This window comes from Armigeres subalbatus, chromosome 2 (genome assembly GCF_024139115.2).
Source record: "Armigeres subalbatus isolate Guangzhou_Male chromosome 2, GZ_Asu_2, whole genome shotgun sequence".
Taxonomy (NCBI): domain Eukaryota; kingdom Metazoa; phylum Arthropoda; class Insecta; order Diptera; family Culicidae; genus Armigeres; species Armigeres subalbatus.
In genome coordinates this window covers 235,915,664-235,933,135 of record NC_085140.1, presented here as the reverse complement: position 1 = coordinate 235,933,135, position 17,472 = coordinate 235,915,664, and positions in this window count along the sequence as shown.

Here is a 17,472-nt window from a genome sequence, read left to right as displayed (position 1 = left end):
GAAAAATATTGCATGACATGAAAAATGTTGCATGACATGAAAATTGCTGCATGACATGAAAAATGTTGCACGGCATGAAAAATGAAGCCTGACATAGAAAATGTCTCATGTCTTGTAAAATGTTGCGTGACATAGAACATGTTGCGTGACATGGAAAATGTTGCATGACATGAAAATTGCTGCTTGACCTGAACAATGTAGCATGACATGAAAAATGTGGCATGACATAAAAAAATTCGCGCGACATTAAAAATGTTCCATGTCATGGAAAATGTTGCATGACATGAAAAACTGCTGCTTGTAATGAAAAATGTTGCATAATATGAAAATGTTGCATGGCATGAAAAATGTTGTATGAAATGAAAAATGGTGTATGATATGAAAAATGTTACATGACATGAAAAATGTGAAAAATTTTGAATGACATGAAAATTGCTGCTTGACATGAAAAATGTTTGAATGAAATGAAAAATGTTCCATGGCATGAACAATTTTGCATGACACTAAAAAAGTTGCATGACATGAAATTGCTGCATGACATGAACAATGTTGCACGTCATGAAAAATTATGCGTGACATAATAAATGACATGAAAATAGCTAATTGACATGAAAAATGTTGCATGTCATAAAAAATGCTGCATGACATGAAAAAAGTTGCATGACAGGAAAATTGATGCGTGACATAAAAATGTCGCATGTTATGTGAAATGTTACGTGACAAATCAATTGTCGCGCGTAAACATTGTTGCGTGACATAAAAAATGTTGCATGACATGAAAATTGATGCATGGCATTGAAATGTTGCACTGCAAGAAAAATGATGCTTGACATGAAAAATGCTACGTGACCTAAAAAATATCGCGACATGAAAATTCTTGCGTGACAATTAAAATGTTGCATGACATGAGAAATGTTGCATGACACACGCAGACAAACTACGTTAAAAACAAACATATTCTAGGTAAATCCAAACAATAATTCAGTTTGTTCTGGCATCAAAAATAAATATGTTTGGATCAAACATATTGTTGCATTTGAAGCGAACGAAAACTTTCTTTTGAATCAAATGTGCGTTTCAAGTTGTTTCAACCAGCTAAATGTTTGAAGCAAACATGGATATTATTGTTTTGGTTCGGCCATTCATAATATTTTCTTATCAACTCTACCAATTTTCATATTCTGGTAGCATTTGACTACCAGATTTCACAATTCCAATCGTTCATATTTCATTTACTTACCTTTCTGTACCTGAAAAACATCCTTATCATCAATTCGGAAGCAAGAAAACATTATTCCACGCTTGCTCCTGCTCCTCCGTTGACCTCCGATCTCGGATCTGATCCGAACTCGAGTTTTTGTTTACTTTTGCAAGAGCGAGCGAGGGGCTGCCCACTAGTGTACGTATAAAACAAACAGGGATTTAATTTGGTTTTAAAAATAAATATGTTTGATTCAAACATTTTACCATTTTGGAAGTAAACATGTATATTTTTGAAGCAAATGGATGAAATTTGTATCCGTGCATGTAAATTGCTGCACGACTTGAGAAATGTTGCTTAACATGAAAAATTAAAAACGTTACACAGCTTAAAAATGTTGCACCGCATGTAAAACGTTGCATGACTAAAAATTTTGCGTGCCATGAAAAATGGTGCTTGACATGAAAATTGAAGAAAATGAGTCATGTCATGTAAAATGTCTCGGCATCCACCACACACTCAAGCATAGGCTTCAAGTTAACCCTCAAGTGCATTAAATCTCTCGGCACTTTAAAATTGCGGCCTACCTACCTCGTTTTTGTTCATCATGAACATATGAAAAAATGCAATATCCACGAATTGTGAAAAACTGCCCGACAGAATCGCCTCGGCATCCACCACACACTCAAGCATAGGCTTCAAGTTAACCCTCAAGTGCATTAAATCTCTCAGCACTTTAAAATTACGGCCTACCTACCTCGTTTTTGTTCATCATGAACATATGAAAAAATGCATTAACCCTCCAATATCCACCAATTGTGAAAAACTGCCCGACAGAATCATCTCGGCATCCACCACACACTCAAGCATAGGCTTCAAGTTAACCCTCAAGTGCATTAAATCTCTCGGCACTTTAAAATTGCGGCCCACCTACCTCGTTTTTGATCATCATGAACATATGAAAAAATGCATTAACCCTCCAATATCCACCAATTGTGAAAAACTGCCCGACAGAATCACCTCGGCATCCACCACACACTCAAGCATAGGCTTCAAGTTAACCCTCAAGTGCATTAAATCTCTCGGCACTTTAAAATTGCGGCCCACCTACCTCGTTTTTGATCATCATGAACATATGAAAAAATGCATTAACCCTCCAATATCCACCAATTGTGAAAAACTGCCCGACAGAATCACCTCGGCATCCACCACACACTCAAGCATAGGCTTCAAGTTAACCCTCAAGTGCATTGAATCTCTCGGCACTTTAAAATTGCGGCCTACCTACCTCGTTTTTGTTCATCATGAACATATGAAATATTTCATTAACCCTCCAATATCCACCAATTGTGAAAAATTGCCCGACAGAATCACCTCGGCATTTACCACACACTCAAGCATAGGCTTCAAGTTAACCCTCAAGTGCATTAAATCTCTCGGCACTTTAAAATTGCGGCCCACCTACCTCGTTTTTGATCATCATGAACATATGAAAAAATGCATTAACCCTCCAATATCCACCAATTGTGAAAAACTGCCCGACAGAATCACCTCGGCATCCACCACACACTCAAGCATAGGCTTCAAGTTAACCCTCAAGTGCATTAAATCTCTCGGCACTTTAAAATTGCGGCCTACCTACCTCGTTTTTGTTCATCATGAACATATGAAAAAATGCATTAACCCTCCAATATCCACCAATTGTGAAAAACTGCCCGACAGAATCACCTCGGCATCCACCACACACTCAAGCATAGGCTTCAAGTTAACCCTCAAGTGCATTAAATCTCTCGGCACTTTAAAATTGCGGCCAACCTACCTCGTTTTTGTTCTTCATGTATATATGGAAAATTTCATTAACCCTCCAATATCCACCAATTGTGAAAATCTGCCCGACAGAATCACCTCGGCATCCACCACACACTCAAGCATAGGCTTCAAGTTAACCCTCAAGTGCATTAAATCTCTCGGCACTTTGAAATTGCGGCCTACCTACCTCGTTTTTGTTCTTCATGAACATATGAAAAAATGCATTAACCATCCAATATCCACCAATTGTGAAAAACTGCCCGACAGAATCACCTCGGCATCCACCACACACTCAAGCATAGGCTTCAAGTTAACCCTCAAGTGCATTAAATCTCTCGGCACTTTAAAATTGCGGCCTACCTACCTCGTTTTTGTTCTTCATGTATATATGGAAAATTTCATTAACCCTCCAATATCCACCAATTGTGAAAAACTGCCCGACAGAATCACCTCGGCATCCACCACACACTCAAGCATAGACTTCAAGTTAACCCTCAAGTGCATTAAATCTCTCGGCACTTTAAAATTGCGGCCAACCTACCTCGTTTTTGTTCTTCATGTATATATGGAAAATTTCATTAACCCTCCAATATCCACCAATTGTGAAAAACTGCCCGACAGAATCACCTCGGCATCCACCACACACTCAAGCATAGGCTTCAAGATAACCCTCAAGTGCATTGGATCTCTCGGCACTTTAAAATTGCGGCTTACCTACCTCGTCTTTGTTCATCATGAACATATGAAAAAATGCAATATCCACGAATTGTGAGAAACTGCCCGACAGAATCACCTCGGCATCCACCACACACTCAAGCATAGGCTTCAAGTTAACCCTCAAGTGCATTAAATCTCTCGGCACTTTAAAATTGCGGCCTACCTACCTCGTTTTTGTTCATCATGAACATATGAAAAAATGCATTAACCCTCCAATATCCATCAATTGTGAAAAACTGCCCGACAGAATCACCTCGGCATCCACCACACACTCAAGCATAGGCTTCAAGATAACCCTCAAGTGCATTGGATCTCTCGGCACTTTAAAATTGCGGCCTACCTACCTCGTTTTTGTTCATAATGAACATATGAAAAAATGCATTAACCCTCCAATATCCACCAATTGTGAAAAACTGCCCGACAGAATCACCTCGGCATCCACCACACACTCAAGCATAGGCTTCAAGTTAACCCTCAAGTGCATTAAATCTCTCGGCACTTTAAAATTGCGGCCAACCTACCTCGTTTTTGTTCTTCATGTATATATGGAAAATTTCATTAACCCTCCAATATCCACCAATTGTGAAAAACTGCCCGACAGAATCACCTCGGCATCCACCACACACTTAAGCATAGGCTTCAAGTTAACCCACAAGTGCATTAAATCTCTCAGCACTTTAAAATTGCGGCCTACCTACCTCGTTTTTGTTCATCATGAACATATGAAATATTTCATTAACCCTCCAATATCCACCAATTGTGAAAAACTGCCCGAAAGAATCACCTCGGCATCCATCACACACTCAAGCATAGGCTTCAAGTTAACCCTCAAGTGCATTAAATCTCTCGGCACTTTAAAATTGCGGCCAACCTACCTCGTTTTTGTTCTTCATGTATATATGGAAAATTTCATTAACCCTCCAATATCCACCAATTGTGAAAAACTGCCCGACAGAATCACCTCGGCATCCACCACACACTCAAGCATAGGCTTCAAGTTAACCCTCAAGTGCATTAAATCTCTCGGCACTTTAAAATTGCGGCCTACCTACCTCGTTTTTGTTCATCATGAACATATGAAAAAATGCATTAACCCTCCAATATCCACCAATTGTGAAAAATTGCCTGACAGAATCACCTCGGCATCCACCACACACTCAAGCATAGGCTTCAAGTTAACCCTCAAGTGCATTAAATCTCTCGGCACTTTAAAATTGCGGCCAACCTACCTCGTTTTTGTTCTTCATGTATATATGGAAAATTTCATTAACCCTCCAATATCCACCAATTGTGAAAAACTGCCCGACAGAATCACCTCGGCATCCACCACACACTCAAGCATAGGCTTCAAGTTAACCCACAAGTGCATTAAATCTCTCAGCACTTTAAAATTGCGGCCTACCTACCTCGTTTTTGTTCATCATGAACATATGAAATATTTCATTACCCCCCAATATCCACCAATTGTGAAAAACTGCCCGACAGAATCACCTCGGCATCCACCACACACTCAAGCATAGGCTTCAAGTTAACCCACAAGTGCATTAAATCTCTCAGCACTTTAAAATTGCGGCCTACCTACCTCGTTTTTGTTCATCATGAACATATGAAAAAATGCATTAACCATCCTATATCCACCAATTGTGAAAAACTGCCCGACAGAATCACCTCGGCATCCACCACACACTCAAGCATAGGCTTCAAGTTAACCCTCAAGTGCATTAAATCTCTCGGCACTTTAAAATTGCGGCCTACCTACCTCGTTTTTGATCATCATGAACATATGAAAAAATGCATTAACCCTCCAATATCCACCAATTGTGAAAAACTGCCCGACAGAATCACCTCGGCATCCACCACACACTCAAGCATAGGCTTCAAGTTAACCCTCAAGTGCATTGAATCTCTCGGCACTTTAAAATTGCGGCCCACCTACCTCGTTTTTGTTCTTCATGTATATATGGAAATTTTCATTAACCCTCCAATATCCACCAATTGTGAAAAACTGCCCAACAGAATCACCTCGGCATCCACCACACACTCAAGCATAGGCTTCAAGTTAACCCTCAAGTGCATTAAATCTCTCGGCACTTTAAAATTGCGGCCAACCTACCTCGTTTTTGTTCATCATGAACATATGAAAAAATGCATTAACCCTCCAATATCCACCAATTGTGAAAAACTGCCCGACAGAATCACCTCGGCATCCACCACACACTCAAGCATAGGCTTCAAGTTAACCCTCAAGTGCATTAAATCTCTCGGCACTTTAAAATTGCGGCCTACCTACCTCGTTTTTGTTCATCATGAACATATGAAAAATGCATTAACCCTCAATATCCACCAATTGTGAAAAACTGCCCGACAGAATCACCTCGGCATCCACCACACACTCAAGCATAGGCTTCAAGTTAACCCTCAAGTGCATTAAATCTCTCGGCACTTTAAAATTGCGGCCTACCTACCTCGTTTTTGTTCATCATGAACATATGAAAAATGCATTAACCCTCCAATATCCACCAATTGTGAAAAACTGCCCGACAGAATCACCTCGGCATCCACCACACACTCAAGCATAGGCTTCAAGTTAACCCTCAAGTGCATTAAATCTCTCGGCACTTTAAAATTGCGGCCTACCTACCTCGTTTTTGTTCATCATGAACATATGAAAAAGTGCATTAACCCTCCAATATCCACCAATTGTGAAAAACTGCCCGACAGAATCACCTCGGCATCCACCACACACTCAAGCATAGGCTTCAAGTTAACCCTCAAGTGCATTAAATCTCTCGGCACTTTAAAATTGCGGCCTACCTACCTCGTTTTTGTTCATCATGAATATATGAAAAATGCATTAACCCTCAATATCCACCAATTGTGAGAAACTGCCCGACAGAATCACCTTGGCATCCACCACACACTCAAGCATAGGCTTCAAGTTAACCCTCAAGTGCATTAAATCTCTCGGCACTTTAAAATTGCGGCCTACCTACCTCGTTTTTGTTCATCATGAACATATGAACAAATGCATTAACCCTCCAATATCCACCAATTGTGAAAAACTGCCCGACAGAATCACCTCGGCATCCACCACACACTCAAGCATAGGCTTCAAGTTAACCCTCAAGTGCATTAAATCTCTCGGCACTTTAAAATTGCGGCCTACCTACCTCGTTTTTGATCATCATGAACATATGAAAAAATGCATTAACCCTCCAATATCCACCAATTGTGAAAAACTGCCCGACAGAATCACCTCGGCATCCACCACACACTCAAGCATAGGCTTCAAGTTAACCCTCAAGTGCATTAAATCTCTCGGCACTTTAAAATTGCGGCATACCTACCTCGTTTTTGTTCTTCATGAACATATGAAAAAATGCATTAACCCTCCAATATCCACCAATTGTGAAAAACTGCCCGACAGAATCACCTCGGCATCCACCACACACTCAAGCATAGACTTCAAGTTAACCCTCAAGTGCATTAAATTTCTCGGCACTTTAAAATTGCGGCCAACCTACCTCGTTTTTGTTCTTCATGAACATATGAAAAAATGCATTAACCCTCCAATATCCACCAATTGTGAAAAACTGCCCGACAGAATCACCTCGGCATCCACCACACACTCAAGCATAGACTTCAAGTTAACCCTCAAGTGCATTAAATCTCTCGGCACTTTAAAATTGCGGCCTACCTACCTCGTTTTTGTTCTTCATGTATATATGGAAAATTTCATTAACCCTCCAATATCCACCAATTGTGAAAAACTGCCCGACAGAATCACCTCGGCATCCACCACACACCCAAGCATAGGCTTCAAGTTAACCCTCAAGTGCATTAAATCTCTCGGCACTTTAAAATTGCGGCCTACCTACCTCGTTTTTGTTCTTTATGTATATATGGAAAATTTCATTAACCCTCCAATATCCACCAATTGTGAAAAACTGCCCGACAGAATCACCTCGGCATCCACCACACACTCAAGCATAGGCTTCAAGTTAACCCTCAAGTGCATTAAATCTCTCGGCACTTTAAAATTGCGGCCCACCTACCTCGTTTTTGATCATCATGAACATATGAAAAAATGCATTAACCCTCCAATATCCACCAATTGTGAAAAACTGCCCGACAGAATCACCTCGGCATCCACCACACACTCAAGCATAGGCTTCAAGTTAACCCTCAAGTGCATTAAATCTCTCGGCACTTTAAAATTGCGGCCCACCTACCTCGTTTTTGATCATCATGAACATATGAAAAAATGCATTAACCCTCCAATATCCACCAATTGTGAAAAACTGCCCGACAGAATCACCTCGGCATCCACCACACACTCAAGCATAGGCTTCAAGTTAACCCTCAAGTGCATTAAATCTCTCGGCACTTTAAAATTGCGGCCCACCTACCTCGTTTTTGATCATCATGAACATATGAAAAAATGCATTAACCCTCCAATATCCACCAATTGTGAAAAACTGCCCGACAGAATCACCTCGGCATCCACCACACACTCAAGCATAGACTTCAAGTTAACCCTCAAGTGCATTAAATCTCTCGGCACTTTAAAATTGCGGCCAACCTACCTCGTTTTTGTTCATCATGTATATATGGAAAATTTCATTAACCCTCCAATATCCACCAATTGTGAAAAACTGCCCGACAGAATCACCTCGGCATCCACCACACACTCAAGCATAGGCTTCAAGTTAACCCTCAAGTGCATTAAATCTCTCGGCACTTTAAAATTGCGGCATACCTACCTCGTTTTTGATCATCATGAACATATGAAAAAATGCATTAACCCTCCAATATCCACCAATTGTGAAAAACTGCCCGACAGAATCACCTCGGCATCCACCACACACTCAAGCATAGGCTTCAAGTTAACCCTCAAGTGCATTAAATCTCTCGGCACTTTAAAATTGCGGCATACCTACCTCGTTTTTGATCATCATGAACATATGAAAAAATGCATTAACCCTCCAATATCCACCAATTGTGAAAAACTGCCCGACAGAATCACCTCGGCATCCACCACACACTCAAGCATAGACTTCAAGTTAACCCTCAAGTGCATTAAATCTCTCGGCACTTTAAAATTGCGGCCAACCTACCTCGTTTTTGTTCATCATGTATATATGGAAAATTTCATTAACCCTCCAATATCCACCAATTGTGAAAAACTGCCCGACAGAATCACCTCGGCATCCACCACACACTCAAGCATAGGCTTCAAGTTAACCCTCAAGTGCATTAAATCTCTCGGCACTTTAAAATTGCGGCATACCTACCTCGTTTTTGTTCTTCATGTATATATGGAAAATTTCATTAACCCTCCAATATCCACCAATTGTGAAAAACTGCCCGACAGAATCACCTCGGCATCCACCACACACTCAAGCATAGGCTTCAAGTTAACCCTCAAGTGCATTAAATCTCTCGGCACTTTAAAATTGCGGCCAACCTACCTCGTTTTTGTTCTTCATGTATATATGGAAAATTTCATTAACCCTCCAATATCCACCAATTGTGAAAAACTGCCCGACAGAATCACCTCGGCATCCACCACACACTCAAGCATAGGCTTCAAGTTAACCCTCAAGTGCATTAAATCTCTCGGCACTTTAAAATTGCGGCCAACCTACCTCGTTTTTGTTCTTCATGTATATATGGAAAATTTCATTAACCCTCCAATATCCACCAATTGTGAAAAACTGCCCGACAGAATCACCTCGGCATCCACCACACACTCAAGCATAGGCTTCAAGTTAACCCTCAAGTGCATTAAATCTCTCGGCACTTTAAAATTGCGGCCTACCTACCTCGTTTTTGTTCATCATGAATATATGAAATCATTAACCCTCCAATATCCACCAATTGTGAAAACTGCCCGACAGAATCACCTCGGCATCCACCACACACTCAAGCATAGGCTTCAAGTTAACCCTCAAGTGCATTAAATCTCTCGGCACTTTAAAATTGCGGCCAACCTACCTCGTTTTTGTTCTTCATGTATATATGGAAAATTTCATTAACCCTCCAATATCCACCAATTGTGAAAAACTGCCCGACAGAATCACCTCGGCATCCACCACACACTCAAGCATAGGCTTCAAGTTAACCCTCAAGTGCATTAAATCTCTCGGCACTTTAAAATTGCGGCCAACCTACCTCGTTTTTGTTCTTCATGTATATATGGAAAATTTCATTAACCCTCCAATATCCACCAATTGTGAAAAACTGCCCGACAGAATCACCTCGGCATCTACCACACACTCAAGCGCAGGCTTCAAGTTAATCCTCAAGTGCATTAAATCTCTCGGCACTTTAAAATTGCGGCCAACCTACCTCGTTTTTGTTCATCATGTATATATGGAAAATTTCATTAACCCTCCAATATCCACCAATTGTGAAAAACTGCCCGACAGAATCACCTCGGCATCCACCACACACTCAAGCATAGGCTTCAAGTTAACCCTCAAGTGCATTAAATCTCTCGGCACTTTAAAATTGCGGCCTACCTACCTCGTTTTTGTTCTTCATGTATATATGGAAAATTTCATTAACCCTCCAATATCCACCAATTGTGAAAAACTGCCCGACAGAATCACCTCGGCATCCACCACACACTCAAGCATAGGCTTCAAGTTAACCCTCAAGTGCATTAAATCTCTCGGCACTTTAAAATTGCGGCATACCTACCTCGTTTTTGTTCTTCATGTATATATGAAAAAATGCATTAACCCTCCAATATCCACCAATTGTGAAAAACTGCCCGACAGAATCACCTCGGCATCCACCACACACTCAAGCATAGACTTCAAGTTAACCCTCAAGTGCATTAAATCTCTCGGCACTTTAAAATTGCGGCCAACCTACCTCGTTTTTGTTCATCATGAATATATGAAAAAATGCATTAACCCTCCAATATCCACCAATTGTGAAAAACTGCCCGACAGAATCACCTCGGCATCCACCACACACTCAAGCATAGGCTTCAAGTTAACCCTCAAGTGCATTAAATCTCTCGGCACTTTAAAATTGCGGCCAACCTACCTCGTTTTTGTTCTTCATGTATATATGGAAAATTTCATTAACCCTTCAATATCCACCAATTGTGAAAAACTGCCCGACAGAATCACCTCGGCATCCACCACACACTCAAGCATAGGCTTCAAGTTAACCCTCAAGTGCATTAAATCTCTCGGCACTTTAAAATTGCGGCCTACCTACCTCGTTCATCATGAACATATGAAAAAATGCATTAACCCTCCAATATCCACCAATTGTGAAAAACTGCCCGACAGAATCACCTCGGCATCCACCACACACTCAAGCATAGGCTTCAAGTTAACCCTCAAGTGCATTAAATCTCTCGGCACTTTAAAATTGCGGCCTACCTACCTCGTTTTTGTTCATCATGAACATATGAAAAATTTCATTAACCCTCCAATATCCACCAATTGTGAAAAACTGCCCGACAGAATCACCTCGGCATCCACCACACACTCAAGCATAGACTTCAAGTTAACCCTCAAGTGCATTAAATCTCTCGGCACTTTAAAATTGCGGCCAACCTACCTCGTTTTTGTTCTTCATGTATATATGGAAAATTTCATTAACCCTCCAATATCCACCAATTGTGAAAAACTGCCCGACAGAATCACCTCGGCATCCACCACACACTCAAGCATAGGCTTCAAGTTAACCCTCAAGTGCATTAAATTTCTCGGCACTTTAAAATTGCGGCCAACCTACCTCGTTTTTGATCATCATGAACATATGAAAAAATGCATTAACCATCCAATATCCACCAATTGTGAAAAACTGCCCGACAGAATCACCTCGGCATCCACCACACACTCAAGCATAGGCTTCAAGTTAACCCTCAAGTGCATTAAATCTCTCGGCACTTTAAAATTGCGGCCTACCTACCTCGTTTTTGTTCATCATGAACATATGAAAAAATGCATTAACCCTCCAATATCCACCAATTGTGAAAAACTGCCCGACAGAATCACCTCGGCATCCACCACACACTCAAGCATAGGCTTCAAGTTAACCCTCAAGTGCATTAAATCTCTCGGCACTTTAAAATTGCGGCCTACCTACCTCGTTTTTGTTCATCATGAACATATGAACAAATGCATTAACCCTCCAATATCCACCAATTGTGAAAAACTGCCCGACAGAATCACCTCGGCATCCACCACACACTCAAGCATAGACTTCAAGTTAACCCTCAAGTGCATTAAATCTCTCGGCACTTTAAAATTGCGGCCTACCTACCTCGTTTTTGTTCTTCATGTGTATAAGGAAAATTTCATTAACCCTCCAATATCCACCAATTGTGAAAAACTGCCCGACAGAATCACCTCGGCATCCACCACACACTCAAGCATAGGCTTCAAGTTAACCCTCAAGTGCATTAAATCTCTCGGCACTTTAAAATTGGGGCCTGCCTGCCTCGTTTTTGTTCATCATGAACATATGAAAAATGCATTAACCCTCCAATATCCACCAATTGTGAAAAACTGCCCGACAGAATCACCTCGGCATCCACCACACACTCAAGCATAGGCTTCAAGTTAACCCTCAAGTGCATTAAATCTCTCGGCACTTTAGAATTGCGGCCTACCTACCTCGTTTTTGTTCATCATGAATATATGAAAAAATGCATTAACCATCCAATATCCACCAATTGTGAAAAACTGCCCGACAGAATCACCTCGGCATCCACCACACACTCAAGCATAGGCTTCAAGTTAACCCTCAAGTGCATTAAATCTCTCGGCACTTTAAAATTGCGGCATACCTACCTCGTTTTTGATCATCATGAACATATGAAAAAATGCATTAACCCTCCAATATCCAACACTTGTGAAAACTGCCCGACAGAATCACCTCGGCATCCACCACACACTCAAGCATAGGCTTCAAGTTAACCCTCAAGTGCATTAAATCTCTCGGCACTTTAGAATTGCGGCCTACCTACCTCGTTTTTGTTCATCATGAATATATGAAAAAATGCATTAACCATCCAATATCCACCAATTGTGAAAAACTGCCCGACAGAATCACCTCGGCATCCACCACACACTCAAGCATAGGCTTCAAGTTAACCCTCAAGTGCATTAAATCTCTCGGCACTTTAAAATTGCGGCATACCTACCTCGTTTTTGTTCTTCATGTATATATGGAAAATTTCATTAACCCTCCAATATCCACCAATTGTGAAAAACTGCCCGACAGAATCACCTCGGCATCCACCACACACTCAAGCATAGGCTTCAAGTTAACCCTCAAGTGCATTAAATCTCTCGGCACTTTAAAATTGCGGCCTACCTACCTCGTTTTTGTTCATCATGAACATATGAAATATTTCATTAACCCTCCAATATCCACCAATTGTGAAAAACTGCCCGACAGAATCACCTCGGCATCCACCACACACTCAAGCATAGGCTTCAAGTTAACCCTCAAGTGCATTAAATCTCTCGGCACTTTAAAATTGCGGCCAACCTACCTCGTTTTTGTTCTTCATGTATATATGGAAAATTTCATTAACCCTCCAATATCCACCAATTGTGAAAAACTGCCCGACAGAATCACCTCGGCATCCACCACACACTCAAGCATAGGCTTCAAGTTAACCCTCAAGTGCATTAAATCTCTCGGCACTTTAAAATTGCGGCCTACCTACCTCGTTTTTTTTTCATCATGAACATATGAACAAATGCATTAACCCTCCAATATCCACCAATTGTGAAAAACTGCCCGACAGAATCACCTCGGCATCCACCACACACTCAAGCATAGGCTTCAAGTTAACCCTCAAGTGCATTAAATCTCTCGGCACTTTAAAATTGCGGCCAACCTACCTCGTTTTTGTTCTTCATGTATGTAAGGAAAATTTCATTAACCCTCCAATATCCACCAATTGCGAAAAACTGCCCGACAGAATCACCTCGGCATCCACCACACACTCAAGCATAGGCTTCAAGTTAACCCTCAAGTGCATTAAATCTCTCGGCACTTTGAAATTGCGGCCCACCTACCTCGTTTTTGATCATCATGAACATATGAAAAAATGCTTTATCCCTCCAATATCCACCAATTGTGAAAAACTGCCCGACAGAATCACCTCGGCATCCACCACACACTCAAGCATAGGCTTCAAGTTAACCCTCAAGTGCATTAAATCTCTCGGCACTTTAAAATTGCGGCCTACCTACCTCGTTTTTGTTCATCATGAACATATGAAATATTTCATTAACCCTCCAATATCCACCAATTGTGAAAAACTGCCCGACAGAATCACCTCGGCATCCACCACACACTCAAGCATAGGCTTCAAGTTAACCCTCAAGTGCATTAAATCTCTCGGAACTTTAAAATTGCGACCCACCTACCTCGTTTTTGTTCATCATGAACATATGAAATATTTCATTAACCCTCCAATATCCACCAATTGTGAAAAACTGCCCGTCAGAATCACCTCGGCATCCACCACACACTCAAGCATAGGCTTCAAGTTAACCCTCAACTGCATTAAATCTCTCAGCACTTTAAAATTGCGGCCTACATACCTCGTTTTGTTCTTCATGATCATATGAAAAAATGCATTAACCCTCCAATATCCACCAATTGTGAAAAACTGCCCAACAGAATCACCTCGGCATCCACCACACACTCAAGCATAGGCTTCAAGTTAACCCTCAAGTGCATTAAATCTCTCGGCACTTTAAAAGAGCGGCCAACCTACCTCGTTTTGTTCTTCATGTATATATGGAAAATTTCATTAACCCTCCAATATCCACCAATTGTGAAAAACTGCCCGACAGAATCACCTCGGCATCCACCACACACTCAAGCATAGGCTTCAAGTTAACCCTCAAGTGCATTAAATCTCTCGGCACTTTAAAATTGCGGCCTACCTACCTCGTTTTTGTTCATCATGAACATATGAAAAAATGCATTAACCCTCAATATCCACCAACGGCGACAAACTGCCCGACCGAACCACCCCGGCACCCCGCACACCCTCACGCAAAGGCTTCAAGTAAACCCTCAAGTGCATTAAATCTCTCGGCACTTTAAAATTGCGGCCTACCTACCTCGTTTTGTTCTTCATGAACATATGAAAAATGCATTAACCCTCCAATATCCACCAATTGTGAAAAACTGCCCGACAGAATCACCTCGGCATCCACCACACACTCAAGCATAGGCTTCAAGTTAACCCTCAAGTGCATTAAATCTCTCGGCACTTTAAAATTGCGGCCTACCTACCTCGTTTTTGTTCATCATGAACATATAAAAAAATGCATTAACCCTCCAATATCCACCAATTGTGAAAAACTGCCCGACAGAATCACCTCGGCATCCACCACACACTCAAGCATAGGCTTCAAGTTAACCCTCAAGTGCATTAAATCTCTCGGCACGTTGAAAATGCGGCCTACCTACCTCGTTTTTGTTCTTCATGTATATATGGAAAATTTCATTAATCCTCCAATATCCACCAATTGTGAAAAACTGCCCGACAGAATCACCTCGGCATCCACCACACACTCAAGCATAGGCTTCAAGTTAACCCTCAAGTGCATTAAATCTCTCGGCACTTTAAAATTGCGGCCTACCTACCTCGTTTTTGTTCTTCATGAACATATGGAAAAATGCATTAACCTCCAATATCCACCAATTGCGAAAACCTGCCCGACAGAATCACCTCGGCATCCACCACACACTCAAGCATAGGCTTCAAGTTAACCCTCAAGTGCATTAAATCTCTCGGCACTTTAAAATTGCGGCCTACCTACCTCGTTTTTGTTCTTCATGAACATATGAAAAAATGCATTAACCCTCCAATATCCACCAATTGTGAAAAACTGCCCGACAGAATCACCTCGGCATCCACCACACACTCAAGCATAGGCTTCAAGTTAACCCTCAAGTGCATTAAATCTCTCGGCACTTTAAAATTGCGGCCTACCTACCTCGTTTTTGTTCTTCATGAACATATGAAAAAATGCATTAACCCTCCAATATCCACCAATTGTGAAAAACTGCCCGACAGAATCACCTCGGCATCCACCACACACTCAAGCATAGACTTCAAGTTAACCCTCAAGTGCATTAAATCTCTCGGCACTTTAAAATTGCGGCCTACCTACCTCGTTTTTGTTCTTCATGAACATATGAAAAAATGCATTAACCCTCCAATATCCACCAATTGTGAAAAACTGCCCGACAGAATCACCTCGGCATCCACCACACACTCAAGCATAGGCTTCAAGTTAACCCTCAAGTGCATTAAATCTCTCGGCACTTTAAAATTGCTGCCTACCTACCTCGTTTTTGTTCTTCATGTATATATGGAAAATTTCATTAACCCTCCAATATCCACCAATTGTGAAAAACTGCCCGACAGAATCACCTCGGCATCCACCACACACTCAAGCATAGGCTTCAAGTTAACCCTCAAGTGCATTAAATCTCTCGGCACTTTAAAATTGCGGCCTACCTACCTTGTTTTGTTCTTCATGTATATATGGAAAATTTCATTAACCCTCCAATATCCACCAATTGTGAAAAACTGCCCGACAGAATCACCTCGGCATCCACCACACACTCAAGCATAGGCTTCAAGTTAACCCTCAAGTGCATTAAATCTCTCGGCACTTTAAAATTGCGGCCTACCTACCTCGTTTTTGTTCTTCATGTACCCATGGAAACGTTCATCAGCCCTCCAATATCCACCAATTGTGAAAAACTGCCCGACAGAATCACCTCGGCATCCACCACACACTCAAGCATAGGCTTCAAGTTAACCCTCAAGTGCATTAAATCTCTCGGCACTTTAAAATTGCGGCATACCTACCTCGTTTTGTTCTTCATGAACATATGGAAAAATGCATTAACCCTCAATATCCACCAATTGTGAAAAACTGCCCGACAGAATCACCTCGGCATCCACCACACACTCAAGCATAGGCTTCAAGTTAACCCTCAAGTGCATTACATCTCTCGGCCCTTTAAAATTGCGGCCTACCTACCTCGTTTTTGGTCATCATGTACATATGAAAAAATGCATTAACCCTCCAATATCTACCAATTGTGAAAAACTGCCCGACAGAATCACCTCCGCATCCACCACACACTCGAGCATAGGCTTCAAGTTAACCCTCAAGTGCATTAAATCTCTCAGCACTTTAAAATTGTGGCCTACCTACCTCGTTTTTGATCATCATGTACATATGAAAAAATGCATTAACCCTCCAATATCCACCAATTGTGAAAAACTGCCCGACAGAATCACCTCCGCATCCACCACACACTCGAGCATAGGCTTCAAGTTAACCCTCAAGTGCATTAAATCTCTCGGCACTTTAAAATTGCGGCCTACCTACCTCGTTTTTGTTCTTCATGAACATATGAAAAATGCATTAACCTCCAATATCCACCAATTGTGAAAAACTGCCAGACAGAATCACCTCGGCATCCACCACACACTCAAGCATAGGCTTCAAGTTAACTCTCAAGTGCATTAAATCTCTCGGCACTTTAAAATTGCGGCCTACCTACCTCGTTTTTGTTCTTCATGAACATATGAAAAATGCATTAACCCTCAATATCCACCAATTGTGAAAAACTGCCCGACAGAATCACCTCGGCATCCACCACACACTCAAGCATAGGCTTCAAGTTAACCCTCAAGTGCATTAAATCTCTCGGCACTT